This window comes from Dendropsophus ebraccatus, chromosome 4 (assembly GCF_027789765.1).
Source record: "Dendropsophus ebraccatus isolate aDenEbr1 chromosome 4, aDenEbr1.pat, whole genome shotgun sequence".
Classification (NCBI taxonomy): Eukaryota; Metazoa; Chordata; class Amphibia; order Anura; family Hylidae; genus Dendropsophus; species Dendropsophus ebraccatus.
The window spans coordinates 36075822-36092884 of record NC_091457.1 but is presented as its reverse complement, the minus strand read 5'-3'; the positions used below and the strand labels follow the sequence as shown (position 1 = coordinate 36092884).

General features: G+C 41.8%; 1 protein-coding gene across 4 annotated transcripts in view; it reads right to left on the bottom strand.

The window, feature by feature from the left end:
• CHRM1 (cholinergic receptor muscarinic 1) overlaps positions 1-17063 on the bottom strand; it is a 147205-nt gene that overhangs the window by 65011 nt on the left and 65131 nt on the right. For 2 of the 4 annotated variants that reach the window (XM_069968302.1, XM_069968304.1), the window contains one exon: positions 6043-6155. The exons of the other annotated variants lie outside the window; for them this stretch is intronic. The gene's annotated coding sequence lies outside the window, so the exon portion shown is untranslated. The remainder of the gene's footprint in view (positions 1-6042; positions 6156-17063) is intronic. 4 annotated transcript variants of the gene reach the window in all.

The following is a 17063-nucleotide window of genomic DNA, read 5'->3' as shown; positions in this document are numbered from 1 at the left end:
GTATTTATCCTTGTGAGTAGGCGCTGAGCAGGTAATGTATGCTGGGGGCAGGGCCTGCAGGCTGCGGACAGCCGGCGGTGGGGGGGGGGGGGGGGTTAAAGGGGCCGGGCCTTTTCATCACGGCTGACCCTTATCACTACCTACATCATCTGTTGGTGTTTTATCGCTTGGGCCCCATACACCACAGACTGACAGCTGAATCTAAGTCTAAGGTGTTAAGTCTAAGGTATGTTAAGATAATAAGAAAGGAGATAATAGAAGGGTAGGCTAGACCAGATGGTCTTTTTCTGCTGAAAATCTTCTTTTTTTTTGTCCTCAGTAGACTATAGGTCCCTATACACTTTATACCTATGTCGGTCGAACCTGACATATAGGGGTCTTCTAAAGCCCCTATTTCACGGGTCGTTTACAGGAGCAAACGAGCGCTCTCAGCGCTCGTTTGCTCCTCGTTCCCCGTTTGCTGCCGCCGCTATTCAACGCGGCAGCAGCGAGCAGGTGAGTGCGGGAGGGGCGGGGGAGCTGCGGGGGGGCTGCCCGGGTGATCGCTGATCGTCCGGGCAGCCCATAGGATATAGCAGCGTCTGCTGCCGATGCTCCTTTTCAACGGAGCGACAGCAGCAGATCGTTGCTATATCAGAACGATGTCGGCTGATCGTTGCACTCTATTCCACGGCACGATTATCGTCCGTAGCGGCCGATATCGGCCGAATACGGAGGATAATCGTTCCGTGGAATAGGGCCTTTAGACTCCACCAACAGATGACATCAGTAGAGATAAGGGTTGAGCATGATGGACTTTCACTGCCCAAGCTACCTGGCGACGACTTACTTCTCCCCATAGAAAAGCCGAACCTTTATGTGTATGGTGAGAACAGGAGAGATAACTGGTGGGCAAGTTTTTTTTTTCTTTTCCGATAGTTATTAAAGGTGTATGCCCACCAACACCATCATTACAGTCAACTTGGCTATAATACTATGGTGAGAAAATGTGAATAGAGTAGTTCCATTTCCTAACCCCAGAAAGGCATTTATTGTATAGGGCTAATCTGTGCTAGACACGACTGAAATCCCATCTATACTGCTATTATAGAGACGACTCCATAGCTTGAAACCAAATGTGTTGAAATTAGAAAGGTACAAAGAGCAGCTGAATGCTCTCATTGTGATATAGAGCAAAAGCAAATCTGTTTTACTGGTAGAAAACCGAATGTAGACCCTTCTCAGACTGACTGCTTCTTCTGTTTGGAAACAAGTGCTGTCCAATGAGTTTAAATACAGTATATACGGAACATAAAGTTGATTATATATGAGCCATGAGTCACTGCTAGGTACAGCGTGTGAGGGCGTCCTTGGCTAATGCGGAAAGCAGCAACAGGAATAGTTCCCATAGCTTGCTGTCGGATGTGCATAGCGAGCTAATTTAGCCTTGGGGTCAAAACTATTGAAGAATTCTGTGTTCACTGCTGTGTAAAATTGTGTGCAGTGTGATAACAATAATAAATACGTATGTATAATACAGCGGCTTTCTAATTGGCCAGAGCTGTTCTACACTATTAGCAGATTGTTGCCTGGACCGAGCTCTCCATGGTTAAATAACACAGTGCTCCATACAGATACCTCCATATAGCCGCCGAAACCAAAGACCTTCAACAGCATTAAAATTCATTCCAAAAATACAGCACTAACTGAGGTATAATTTTATGCAAATATCATTTCTTTAGCTGACTATACATTGCAGGAAATTTCCTACATTGTGGTGATAAGTGTATTCTAAGCCTCCTCTTATTATATCCTGATCTGTGAGCACCTGCAGATTAATATTAGCTCCTATTAAATATTCCCGGGCAGGAAGTCACCCGTATTTTCCATGCTCGTGTCTTCTAGCAGCACATACTATTCTCTGATCAGTCTATGTATTTGTTTGCTTGGTTCCAAGTACAACAGCATTTCTTGCCTGTGCAAGATAAAGAACCGCATTGTTTTACATGGCTGTTTATCAATATTTCCATATAAAACAATCCTTATTGTTGTCAGATGATAGATACAGCAATGCAATAAAGCTTTTTTTTCAGGCCCTGTTCTTCAGCTCATGCATTGCTTGCTTTTGTTCTAGCCGATATGGGGTGTAGACCGTATTTCAACATTCATAGTCATCTTGTTATGTGTGGTTGAGGATTTGCATGTGAAAGTCATCTGCAGAGTCTCCTGGAAAACCTTCCTGCCCGGAGAGCCGACGCACTTCCAGAAACACCAGTGTGAGATGTGTGCCCTAAATCATGAGAATATGTCTACCGGAGTGTGCCTTATTTGCATCTTTGCATGTATTTATCTCCAGTGAAGCTTGATAAAAAGCTGTCATGTTAAACGCAGAATATGCTACCAAAATACAAAAAACATTACGGGAGGGGGACTTTGTACGGCATCATTTACATTTTAGATTCTCCCAGTTTTAACCCCTTCTTTGGAAAAAGGAAGGATATATTTAAGTGAAATGTGTTAGACCTTGTAATTCTACAAAAAAAAATAAATCATGTAATCATGATAAATGTATTGTAAAAACTTTTCTCATATACAGTGGTACCTTGGTTAAAGAGTAACTTGGATTAAGAGCGTTTTGCAAGAGCTCACAGTTTTTCAAAATTGTAACTTGGTTTAAGAGCATTGCTTTGGTGTAAGAGCTCCCTGTACTGGGTGGTAGGGGGAGTGGGGGAGAGGCATGGTCTGCATAGCGGGGTCTACAGCACTGTACTCTGACCCAGGAAGTCTCCCTTACCTTCCAAATCATGGCAGATCTGTCAGTCCTTGTGTTTCCCATTCTCTCCATTCCTGCTATAAGTTGCCAGCACTCACACTCAGCTATTCACACTGCTGTATATAAAGTTTCTGTCTCTGTCCTTCTGCACAGCTCTGTGATTCTCACTTCCTGATTGGTCTATGCTTAACACACACCCCTCCCCCATTGCTGTCCTGTGACCACACAGACCTCTGACAGCAGCCCTGCTTCTCTAGTCTAGCCTACTACTGCATTATGGGGATCTGCAGCTCCATCCTATATCTACAAATTGCTGCCGTTTTTTCAGGTTTATGCACTTACTATACATTATACGCCACATGCTGATGGCTATACTGTACAGTAACTTATATGACATTTTCAGCTGTTTCTCATTGTTTGTTTCATTTGTTTTACATGTTATTCAGAATAAAAAATCATTATTTTGGGGATGTGGAACCAATTGTCTGCATTTCAGTGATTTCTTATGGGAAAATCTGCTTTGGTTTAAGAGTGTATTTGGATTACAAGCACGGTCCCGGAACAAATTAGGCTTGTAATCCAAGGCACCACTGTATCTCAATGGCTTTGACAATGTCTAGGGAAGGGTTAGGGTTAGGCTGGCTAAGAGGAATTCTGAAATGGGAAAAGGGGAGCATATCAGCTATTGTGAATGGTGGATTCTGTGTTATCTATACACTAGCATCACCTTTCACCAGTTGTAAGGTGGAGTGAAATAAAATGTGTCTAAATGTGGCCATATACCCAATAGATAAAAGTAGGCTGATGGTTAAACAACCCTCGAACAAATGATTGTCCGATGAAAAATTGTTTCTAAGACACAGTCATACACATTTAGCATTATTTAGGGTACTATTACACGAATCGATTTTTCGGCGATCAACGATTAACGATAAACGGACTCCAACGACCGCTTTGGCGAACGACCTGAAATCGTTCACCTAATTGCACGGAATGATGATTGTTACTTATGATCGTTATTGCATTTATTCTGTGGCCGCTACTTCATTCGCTGCTACTGCGAACCACCGAATGACCTCTTATTACATGCGAACGATTTGCAAGCGATCAACTATAAAAATAGGTCCAAATTCTATTAAGCAACCAACAATCCGCAGTGTACCCCTCCCCTACTGTGCTGTGCCAAACATTCCTATGTATGGGGAGGACGGGAAAGGTAATTGTCAGCCAAACTGTTGAGAACTGTAAGTCCTACCAGCATTAATGTGAGATAGGATTCAAAAAGTAATTTTAAATCTACGGGGTAGATGATGAGTTTGCCTAAAGCTTGTAGCATCTGGAAACAATAAAGACCCTAAAGGCCCTATTACACAGAGCGGTTATCTGCCAAATTAGGCAGATATCCCCCCCATGTTATATGCTTGCTCGCTCATCGACTGATTGCTGTCTTTCAACGTTTAAAAATAATCTTCTATCAGAAGCATATCTCTCCGTGTAATAGAAGATGCGCAGCCCATGGCTGAATAAAAGGAAGGGCTGGGTTGCTACCCTTCCGTTTGAAACACTTATCAAACCAGATACCTGTTGTGCACCCCTATCTTTTCTCATAAAAGGGAGGGCTGCACGGACATTGATGGCTGCACGATTATCACGCCGTCTAATAGGCTCCGTAAGCACGTGTGGTGTCCTACCACGGGTGAAGACTAATTCAAGTGCTCTTCTTCTTCTTCTAAGTATTCTACTCCATTCTCCTCCAGCAAAGCACAGTACTACATGGGTTGAGAATCTCACGGCACCCTCCTTTCTGCCACTCTGCTTCTTATATCACTCAGCACAGCTCAACCAACACGACTATATCCTACATCGCACTTCTTCTACAGATCAGGTTGTTGTATTGTCAAGTATTTTTTGGGAACTTTTGCAAAGTGTGTTCTCAAGTGCTTTATCCAGAGAAACCTCATATCTTTGACTCTGTATTACCTGCTGCATGTTTGCAAATAGTAAACCGTCTTAACTCTACACAAAAAAAAGACTCTGTGATTATTCACAACCCACTGACACAGCACACACCGCAACCTTGGGACACTTCCCCTTTCTGTGGGTGGCAGGTCCTACCATCCGGGAGGGTCACTACACCACTCTGGCCATCCATAATATTATCCCAAGGGACCCAATAGCAACTCAGCAGGACACTGACCACAGGGGAAATGGATACAACCGACCTTGTCAAATAAAGGCAGGCGTGCCATCACACCTGTGTGCCCAACCGGCACTGGCATCCCAAGTTAACACCTCAAGGTCCGGCTATATCTCAGCCATCCACCATCGGAGTGGAGTACACCACACACGCTTGTTTAAACTGACACTGTCACCTCCTTTTTGCATTCTGACATCTCTACACAGGTGTAAAGGGTAAATTTAGCAGTTTTTATTCCTTATTTTTATCATACATCATGGTGCTTGTTCAAGTAAAAAGTCATCTTTTATCAACTGCAGATTGGGTTAAGTGGGCGGGGCCTCGCGGCATTAGCGCCACTTAGCCCCGCCGACAACGCCACAGTTGGCCCCGCCCCCTTGCCGGCCATTGGAACAGGCTCTCCGAAAGGTCTAGACCCCACGCCCTTTACCTCGACCAACCAATGGGCGTCAAGGGGGCGGGATCAACTGTGGTGTTGTGGGCGGGGCTAAGTGGCGCTAATGCCACAAGGCCACGCCCACTTAATACAATCTGCAGTTGATAAAAGATGACTTTTTACTTGAACAAGCACCATGACGTAAGATATTAAATAAGGTATGAAAAACGCTAAATTTACCCTTTACACCTGTGTAGAGATGTCAGAATGCACAAAGGGGGCGACAGTGTCACTTTAAAAGGCTTTTCCCTCTTATGAATCTAATCACTTCCTGGTTTCCTCTCTGAACTGTGACCCTGTTGTTGCCGTGCAACAGTGCACACTTTTCTACAATTCACCTTGCTTGCAGGCTCAGTGAGACTCACTGCCAGTACTTCCTTGAGATTGCAGCTGATCTGAGCATGCCCATCCCAGCTTATTGGGCCCTAACCAAGGGCAGCGGGGTATCAAACAATGCAGGCACATGGGGTATAAGTAAGGCAAAGTTCACACTCCGTGTATGCCTTCCATCACATATATCAGCTGATCCTTCTGCTGAGAACAGAACACTGACGCATACTGTGGTGTATAATAGTGACGTCCGTTTATTCAGTGGCCCGAATGGCCCATTTCTGCTGATATCTATTAATTTTATTGGAGTCCTAAAGTAGGGCTTACCAGCTGAAATCAGGCTGAGCGTCACTAGGTCACTCTGTTTGGGCCTTTGAAATGAATGGGCCCCGCTGCTGTATCCCGATGTATCCCATCCTTGGAAGGATGCTGACAGATACCTGTGACATAAGACACAAACCTAAGTTTATTACCCCTAAACATTTTCAGAAATGCTTGTAGGTCTGGAATATGTTTAATTTCACATAATGCATCAGTCTAGACTTCAGTCCTCCATACACATTAGACAATCAGTCTACACATTAGACTGATTTTGGTGGGACCAGCCAACTGTCTGGTGTATAGGTGGTCACTCGACTGCCTAATCCTTTTTGTCTGAGGAAGATAAGCTGCTGGCAGAACAGTCTGGGAGCGGCTTACTCCTCCTCTTTTCAGGCAAAACACATGAACGCTCGGCTGAGCCAAGCACTCATGTATGTTCAGAAGAGATAGCTTTTGGCTGGACAAAAGGTTTGGCTGACAGCTATGGTATGTGAAGGACCCCCACTGATGCTGACTAGAGATGAGCGAACCGGGTTCGGGTTCGAGTCGATCTGAACCCGAACATTCGGTATTTGATTAGCTGGGGCTGCTGAACTTGGATAAAGCTCTAAGGTTGTCTGGAAAACATGGATACAGCCAATGACTATATCCATGTTTTCCACATAGCCTTAGGGCTTTATCCAACTTCAGCAGCCACCGCTAATCAAATGCCGAAAGTTCGGGTTCAGATCGACTTGAGCATGCTCGAGGTTCGCTCATCTCTAATGCTAATGCGATGGCATGTTCTAGTGATATGCCACCATTTTAGTGGGAGTACCTTTTCAATCACCTTCTAAACTGTTGTCCTTTTTTTAGATGAAACATATAGGTCAAAATACTTACAAGAGAATTATGGAGCAAGCTGAACGGCCTACCTTTATGTACAAATCTGAAGGACAGAGTAGTTTAGACTTAAAAGGGACGGACCACCCCCGCATGTAAGAGTCAATTCCATTATTCACACACTTGGCTTAAACTACAGACACCGTGCAGCAGCCTGTTCCCTGGCCAAAGAGTAAGTCATCATGATTGAATGTGATGTTCACTATCCATTAAGTGCCGTTCCCTTCATCCAGGCTTGCACTGCTACATGAGATTGGCTTTTCCAGGGTAGAATCATATGGAGTATCAGAACAACTGATGATACCTTTTATGTTATAAACTATCTAGTTTTAGCTGGAGTTAACAGCATTTACAGCAAGCACATGGAGCACATGAAACTAGTCTCTGGAGCTGAATCATTGACTTAAATGGGAGAGTGTTGTGGTCATGCTCTATGACCTATGCAGAGGTCATTGTGCAGGGATGGGGAGGAAGGGAGCTATGCCCTTATTATGAATAGTGGATCCACATATTGGTATCCCCTTTCATTGTAATCCTGGCAGTGACTGCTGAGAAGTGATCACTACAGTACAGAACGTGTAAGTTGCTAAAAAAAAACCCATATGTTTAACATTTTCTAACAATCCCCTAAAATATTTACTACTTATTAAGGATTATATAACAGGGCTAACTCACTAATGCTGGGCATAGCACGTCCCCACACAACCCTTTGTGCCCTTTCCCCTATCTCTGCTTTTTCTCACAATTTTCTGCCATCAGGCCTTAGGTTAGAATGCAGAATATGAATAACTTATGCTCTGTGCCCTAGCTGTCTTGTCTATGTTGTGCTATAATCTTTAAAATATTAATTTATTTGAGATTTAATGGTTTTGTTTTTTGTATCTTCAGAAATATAATATTCAAAACTGGAACAATGACTAAAAGTACCAATGTCATTTCAAAAAACTTTTATTATGTCCGCGAGACTTGTCAAAATTTTTGATCGATCCGGACCTTGACTGATTGTGAGAATGAGCCTGGGGATGTCCGCGCTTAGAGTGGTCCTCTACTGCCCCTCCAGCTCACGTGATAAATCAGACTCAGTCTATGAAAGTCTATGAGGCCATCTTTTCTCACGGACACAGAGCGAGAAGCGGACCATCACGATCAGTCAGGGCCTGAACACCCAGACCAATCAAAACTTTTTACATGTCTCTCTGAAATGTCAAAAATTTCAGAAACAACACTAACATTAAGTACTAATCAAGATTTTGTAAAGACAATAGCTGAAAAATATATGGACAATAGAGATGAGCGAACCTTGAGGACGATGGGGTTTGTCTGAACCCGAGCGTGTGGCATTTGGTTACCAGTGGCTGCAGAAGTCGAATGCAGCTCTAGGGAGTCCTGGAAAACATAGATATACAGCCTATGGATGTGGTTTGGAGGAACCCAAGCGTGCTCGAGGTTCGATTAGTTCTAATGGGTAATATTATGTACAATGGTATTTTGTGTAGGACAGTGGGAAATCCAGAACATGCCTGAGTGGAGCACAAGATGAACCTACTGAGTCTCAAAACACCATAGTATATTATAGTCCCAATAAAATAGATGTATGTATAGGAATCTTCTCTGCATTCTGTGGAAAAATTCTACAAATACACTGGTACCTTGGTTTAAGAGCATTTTGGTTTAAGAGAGTTTTGGTTTAAGAGCTCACAGTTTTTCAAAATTGTGACTTGGTTTAAGAGCCTTGCTTTGGTTTAAGAACTCCCTGTACTGGGTGGGAGGGGAAGGGGAGAAGGGGCATGGTCTGCATAGCGGGGTCTACAGCCCTGTACTCTGACCCAGGAAGTCTCCCTTACCTTCCAAATCATAGCAGATCCACTTCAGGCTGGGGCTTACATCAGGGGACAGGACTATGGAGGTAATCTCTCCATAGCTGTAACCCCTCTCTCCCTGCAGTCTCTGTCAGTCCTGATTGGTCCATGCTGAACACCCACCCCCTTCCCCATTGCTGTCATGTGACCACACAGTCCTCTGATAGCAGCCCTGCTTTTCTATTATAGCCTGTTGTACTACGCTCCTGCATTATGGGGATCTGCAGTTCCATTCTGTATCTAGAAACTGCTGCTGTGTTATCAGGTTTATGTTCTTACTATACATTATACTCCACATGCTGATTGCTATACAGTACAGGTACTTATAATATCACATATTCAGCTATTTCGTTGTTTGTTTCATCTGTTCTACATGTTATTCAGAATAAAAAATCATTACGTTTGGGGTGTGGAACCAATTGTCTGCATATCAGTGATTTCATATGGGAAAATTTGCTTTGGTTTAAGAGTGGATGTGGATTACAAGCAAGGACCCGGAACGAATTATGCTGGTAATCCAAGGCACCACTGTAGTGTATTTTTGTCTTTTTTCTTTTTTGGTGTGTTTTTTTTTTAATTTATTTATTGTATTTCCTTTAAAATGCATGATTTTTTAAGGCATTTTACTTAGGCTTCTATTTAAAAGAAAAAAAAAGGATTTTGCATGTCTAAATTAAAAATGGAAATGCTTGTATAAAAACTTTTTACGGACCAAAAATTCAACACAATAAACAACGTATAAAGGAAGTCTAAAGCACAAGCTGGAAACCTCATTTGCAAAAAACATTGAGGTTGCAGATTTAGTGCCTGTTTGATGGCACGAAACCCTTCTCATAGCGGCCTCATTCCCTACACTGAGAGTATGCCAAACAGCAGCTGAACAGAATGTAAAGCAGGTCCATTATCTCGCAACCTTTTGGGTCGTGCAACCAGACAATGCTTCAAATATTCTGGGAAATCTACCACAGGAGATCACAAAAAGTAAATTCCTATGCCTGGCAAGGTCAAATCCCGACCAGGACTAAATCCAGATGAAACGCTAAGGAAGGATTTCAGGCAGGTTGTCTATGCTAAAACCCTTAAACATGTCACAGAAGAATTCCTCCCATTCAGAGCAAATGGCAAACAGAACAAATGTTTATGTGGAATTGTTTTTGCCAGAGGGGAACGAACTATAATTTTGTATTCTGGAAATGTAATTTTGGCTGAATTTTGCACAATAAATAATAGAAGGATAGAGTGATTTTCTTAGCACAGGCATGTCATGGATATGGTGTAATAGTGGTGGTTTTTACATAAGTGGTATGTGATTACTAACAGGGTGCTTATGTCTCGGCCGCACTAACATAATGCTTTATTTCAATGGTGTGTATAATGTATAAACTTCATAACATGATGAGGACAGGCAAAGCAAGGAGAAAAGGCAAGCGACCACATGATCTAATGAATAATTGATTCTCATGTTTGCTGTTTGTAGTCTAATATAGGCCAAAAACCAATGTTCCAATATGCGGATTATTCTCAGTTGCATCCTGTATGTAAAAATGTGTTGATACCAGAAAGTGAGGATGTTCCCAATCTCTTGGTGTTAATCTCTTGTTGATGGGACAAGTGTTTATATTAGTCCTTACACGGAGTTTTAAAAAAAGTATTTCCATCTAATTAAGGTGTCCACTATCCACAGATCGGTGGAGGTCTGACCAATGGGACCCTGCTGATCCTGAGAACAGGGAGATAGTTGTCCTGGAATGAATGGTCTGGGCCACACCTGCACAGTCACCACTCCATTTATTCTCTAGTTCTAGCCAATCAGTGACCAAGGTGGGAAACTGCTTCAGCCACTGATTGGCTGGGAGGCCTGCATAGTCATGACCAACTTCATGACACAAGGACCCAGAAGTGGCTGAACACTCGGACAGATCAGTAAGATACTGGAGGCGTTGCAGGAGCCAGGGAGGTAAGAGCACTTTATTATTTTCAAACGACCTATCCCTGGGCATGTATTCAAAAAGATCACTGCCCTGAAGTACCCCTTGGATTACAGGAATTGCATGAGTTATGTGTGGATTTTGTTGCAGATTCACTGAGGATTTCACTGCTATAGGCTATGTTCACACAACGTTTAACAGTGTCTGTTGCATAGCAACGGAGGCTGTTAAACTGCCGGCCGCGGGGGTGTATTCAGGACTCTGTATTGGCTGCAGGAACATTCTTTTTTTACAAATGACTTGCGGGCACTGCAAATAAAGTAACCATTCACTTCAATGCAAAGTGTAGCCATCAGCCGACTTTACATCGTGTGAACAGCTATTATTTTCAGGCACTGTTTGGTAAAGAACGGGCGTTAACATAATGATGTGTGCATACAGCGGAAGAAATTGCATTGACTTCAAAAGACCGGACGCTGATTCCATTGCAATCATCGTCCGTTCTTTACTCAAAAAGAATGTAGTGTGAACATAGCCACACACAGAAAGCAGTGAAATCAATCACAAATCTGCAGGGAAATCTTGCATCAGTTTTCATCTATGTGTATTTAACCAAAATGAGAGGAAATCATGTAATGCTGATTTTGAACAAAAATGTATAGCATGTTCTAATATATATATATATTTTTTTAAAAGAGTGTATGCTGGTTGTGGTGCAGGTCAAGCTGATCTGTTAGGATCAGGATAAGGACACACTCACTACAGATGCGCCCTTCAAAATGAAAACTCCACTATGTATGTGTTCATGTCCAAACCTAAGTTGATTTAATGACTAATATTTGCACAAGAAAAAATGTTTCCTCTTCCGAGCTGCTTGTACAAATTACAACCGTTGGAAGAATTCACGATACGTGCAACCCAAGTTAACACAAGGCTTTGTAGTCATTAGATGGTTGTGCGCCGGCTTTTGCTGTTTAGTAAGTGACATCAAGTAAGAGAAAGGGTGTGTAAGGATTTGCAGCAAGAAGGGGTTAAGATCTTCTGTGTGTCTCATTGCCAAAGCTCCAAAGGCCCTGGGGAACTGAGAATAAACAGAAGCCGCTGTTCTCATTTATCAGCGTATATATACATATATATATATACACACACACACAGGAATATCAGCCCTCGTCTCACTAGGCATGCCGCCTGCCAAAAAAATAAGAGGGGAGAGAGAGAGCATGGGGGCGCCAAGCGTACTACACCCAATGGACAACAAAAAGGTTATGACACCGTACCACAGTCTCTTTAAAAATCGATCTTGGCAATACAAGAAAGATGTAATAAATGGTCAGTGACAGGCTGTCGGTGCCCCCCCCCCCCCCCCTTGTCACTGTTATTGAATACACATTACTACATCGCTGCTACTCTTTTTCACTGTCATGTAAAAACTGTAGTACAGGACCTTGGAAATTCGGAGTCCCTGGAGTAATGCCATATTCTACACCCTTGGCCTCGCACTTCCGCCCCATGTTCTCCGACAATCTGGGACCTCCCCAGCTACTGTTTTCCAGCTGAAAGGGACAGTCTGTTTCTCAAAGATGTTAACCATTCCAGCTCTCCAGTGACATCATATATTTAGCATCATATATTTACCTCTAAGCTTAGCACATTTTATTGTACTAAGATATAGATAGATAGATAGATAGATAGATAGATAGATAGATAGATAGATAGGAGATAGATAGATAGATAGATAGATAGATAGATAGGAGATAGATAGATAGATAGATAGATAGATAGATAGATAGGAGATAGATAGATAGATAGGAGATAGATAGATAGATATATAGATAGATAGATAGATGATAGGAGATAGATAGATAGATAGATAGATAGATAGATAGATAGGAGATAGATAGATAGATAGATAGATAGATAGATAGGAGATAGATAGATAGATAGATAGGAGATAGATAGATAGATAGATAGATAGATAGATAGATAGATAGATAGATATCTTAGTAAAATTAGGTAATCTTTATTTACCAGAAACTATAATGGGGAGACTAGGGACCTATTTGATATATACCTATAGGTATACCTGTATACCTTTTATATATATATATATATATATATTATATATGTATTAAAAAGGTATACAGGTATACCTATAGGTATATATCAAATAGGTCCCTAGTCTCCCCATTATAGTTTCTGGTAAATAAAGATTACCTACATTTTATTTGGCCAAACCTCATTATTAGAAGTCTAGAATTAGATGGCTTCCATCTCAAATGCTCCTTCTTTTGCACATGACCCTATATTATACCTAACACACCTGTACATCTCCCACCCTTTCTCATAAAAATGCTTTCTTGTTTCACTAATAAACAAGTTATTTAGTTATGTTAGTATACACATCCCCTCTGATCTATCCACCTTTGGGCTATGTTCACACTACGTAAAACTACGGCCGTTGTTGCCGATGGCAACAACGGCCGTAGTTTTTGTGCAGTGGAAGGCTATGTTCACACGTCAAAAATGGAGAAAAAACGTCCGATTTCGTTATTAAAAAACGTCCGATTTCGCTATTTAGAAAAACGTCAGTTTTTGCAGCAATATAACTGACTTCAATGCAATTGCATTGAAGTCAGTGGGAAGACGGACGTCCTATGCACACAATGCATTGAAAATCGGACATTTTTGCCGCGGACGTCAAAATCATGAACATTATTTTCGGACGTTTTTTGCAAATAGCGGACGTTTTTTATTAGTTGTTCACACACAGTTCTTCTTTTGTCACCATTCTTTCTCCGTTTTTACTATTAAATTCAATGGATTTTTCAATTAAGTCACAACCAAAGGCCAATTAGTAACCCCAAACTAAAATAATGTGCAAACACCCGTCATTCCACTAAGGGGATGCCAGGCTTCAAAAAACGTCCGTTATTTTAGACTCAAAATAACGGACGTCATTTTAAACGGAGCTGAAAAAAACGTGTGAACATAGCCAAACACAGCCTATTAAGCAATGGCATCAGTGAATTCCGGCCGCAGAAAGACCTGTCAGTTCACACAGTGAAGCGAGCGGCTCCGGCCGCTCGCTTCACTGTGTGCTATGGTAAGCTCTGATGAGGGCGCACGCTAATGCGCCCGCATCAGAGCTCTGCGGCCGGAAATATCATCCGGCCGGTACTTAAGTACCGGCCAAGATGATCCGGCCGGTCTCAAACGTAGTGTGAACATAGCCATAATTAAAGGTAGAATTATGATATGTTCCCACTGTTGAACATATGTTCAGTCAGATTCCACACTGATTTCCACATGGATTCTCCCTCATAATCTGCCTGAACTGTGGTAGAAAAATACATCAGCCCCTTTTATTTCACTGTGGATCTCGGAGGTGAAGATAAAAGATTTAACTTCCTCCCCTCACGCAACCAGTGTCAAATTCCAAAAAACATGCTTTGCCTTAATAGAGTTCAAAAATATGCCTTGATAAGTGGTGCCAGTTTTTCATTTGAGGACACTAAGGGTACTATTACAGGAAGCGTTTTTTCGACGATCAACAATCTCAAAGGACCGCTATGGCGAACGACCTGAAATCGTTCACCCAATTACACGGAACGATAATCATTACTTATGATCGTTCCTGCGGTCGTCTTGTCGTCGCTATTGGGTTTGTCCCTACTGCGAACGACTGAATGACGCCTTATTCCATGCGAACAATTTGCAAACGATAAAAATAGGTCCAAATTCTGTAAAACTACTAATGATTTCTCGTTGGTCGTTTAATCATTGCCTATTACACTAAACGATTATCATTCAAATCCGAACGGTCTAACGATTTTTCGAACGATAATCGTCCCGTGTAAAAGGAACCTTAGGACCCCTTCACACTTCATGAAAATCTGTCAGTTTTTCTTATCAGGAATTCCTGTCAGGATTTCCTGACCAACAGGGTTACATTGAACACTGAAAACCTTCAGGATTTTTTCTTAAGGAAATTAGGTCAGGAACTTTTAGAACCTGTCCTGTTTCCATCAGGATTTCCTGAACGGATGCTCCCATAGAAGTCTACGGGAGCTTAGGAAATCCTGATGGCTTCTTCAATGTAAAAACTGATTACTGTCAGGAAATCTTGTATTTTTCTCCCATTTTTCCTTACCTTTTACCTGCTGTACCTCTTTACTTTCTGCCTTTTTGAAGGCTGCAGTGGAGGAGGAGATCCAATCACACCCTGTACCATTTACTTTTTTGAAATGTATGTGTTGGCAAACCCACAGTATGTTTTATTATGCTTCACTATGTTCTTGTAAGTTTATGGATTGTTCCAGAGACTTTGTTATATGATATTATACCATTGTGAAACGATTGTGGGTACTGTTGCTGTGTTTCCTCTGAAATTCCAAAATAAATAATAATAAAAAAATCTGCCTGGAATTTAGGACCCACTGATTTTAAGAAGTCTGGCAAGAATTTAATTTCTCATTCAAGAATTCATGCCAATTCTTTGATGGGAATTGATAAAAAATTTTTTAACTTTAGATGAAGTATGAAAGTCTCATTTCTTTGCCAGCCATTCCACCAACAAGCCATTCCACTACCAGCTATTCCTTTACCAGCCATGCATTATTACCAGCCATTCCATTACCATCCATTGCATCACCAGCCAATCTATTATTAGCCATTCCACTAACAGTTATTAATTTCCGGCCATCCATTATTACCAGCCATTCCACTACCAGCCATTCTCTTGGTTTTCTAAATTGTCCAAGGATCTTCCCAGTTTTTAAGATAGACCTTTAGGGTGCGTTCACACGTACAGGATCTGCAGCAGATTTGATGGCCCAGATTAGATTCAAAGAAAACCTGCAACTTCAAATCTGCTGCGGATCTTGTAGGTGTGAACACACCCTTAATAACTCACTACATTGCAAACTGTCCTATCCAGGTAACCCAAAATCTCTCCTGGCCTGCACCAACACTTTTTTTTAAGAGTTTTCACCTTCCCAAGGATTGTGCTGGGATTGTGGTATGAATGTAATTTCTTTATACCCATATGGTGTTAATGCCGAGCCTCTTCACGCAGAGCCTTTGATTCTTTACAACCTAAACATTACTATAACACACAGAAACATTTATTCTTTCCTCCAATCTTCATCTTACTCGTCCTCCACAGCTTTAGTAAGAAGCTGGAAAAAAGCTGCTTAAACATTCCTTTTCTTTAAGTGACTGGAACAAATGTTCTAAATCTAAGTACAAAGTCTGAGACACAAATTACATAATGTTGTGTTGGTGATATAGAGTAACCACTCTACTCCATATTTTATCTCCACCAATGATCTCTGCAATGTGAATCTTGGTTCTGAAAGTCTTTTAGTGTAGTGTCATTTCAAACAACTTCAGAAATCAATAGTACAAGTGATTATGAGAAAGTCTGTAATAGGTTTTCTTAGGCAAAAGAGCTTCCTTCTGTGCTCACAATGCTGTTTTCCCACCTCCCCCCCCCCCCCACCACACACACACACTTATCATAGGTTCATTATCAAGGCAAAGTCATCTAAGCCACAGAGAAACAAAGTGAAGACAGGTTTGAACTGCCCATTAAAGTCTATGGAAAGGGGAGGGGCTAAGGGGGATGAACGAGCAGGAAGAGGAGACAAGCAGTCTGTAAAATGTGCAGATTTTTTTGGCCAGAGTAAACTTTGGATTCAAATGTTAGGCTATAATATAATGTAATAATATATTTCTCTGGCGGAGCCCACTTCAGGGGAAGTTTTCCAACCACTGGTGGACCACTTCATCTCCATGACCTTGCTTGGGTCATAGCAGAAAAGCATAAGAAGCCATGAAATAAACTTCCCTGGACATGGACACATGAGTATTCGATGATGAATGGTAAGCTTTGTTAGGTAAGGAGCCAAGTCTGTGTGTTTACATATAATATGTGTTGTTTCCTAGAGATCTGTACCCTTGTAAATGACAAATTGCCACGTCGATTGTTACTATTCATTGCCTATCTATTGACCTGTTATCTGTGCGAGAAGCAATTATGATCCAAACAATTAGTAGCCACAGCTATGACTGGGTGGTTTGGAAACTGCTCCAACTGGGGACAGTCCCCTTTCTGTCGCTGAGTGACACTCATGGACTCTTTGTCCCAAGGATAACAGAGTGAAAGACAAGGGAAGACTTAATGGCCTGGTATTTGCCGAGGGTAAACAGCAGAGTTTGCTCACAAAATCCCCTCCTACCTCCTCTCTGCACCCTTTAAGCACTATACTGCTAGCCTGTTATGCAATGTGTTATGCGGAAATTACAAGGGTTAATCAGCATTTTTCTGTCCTCCCCGCTATCTTTGCTACATGTCCTC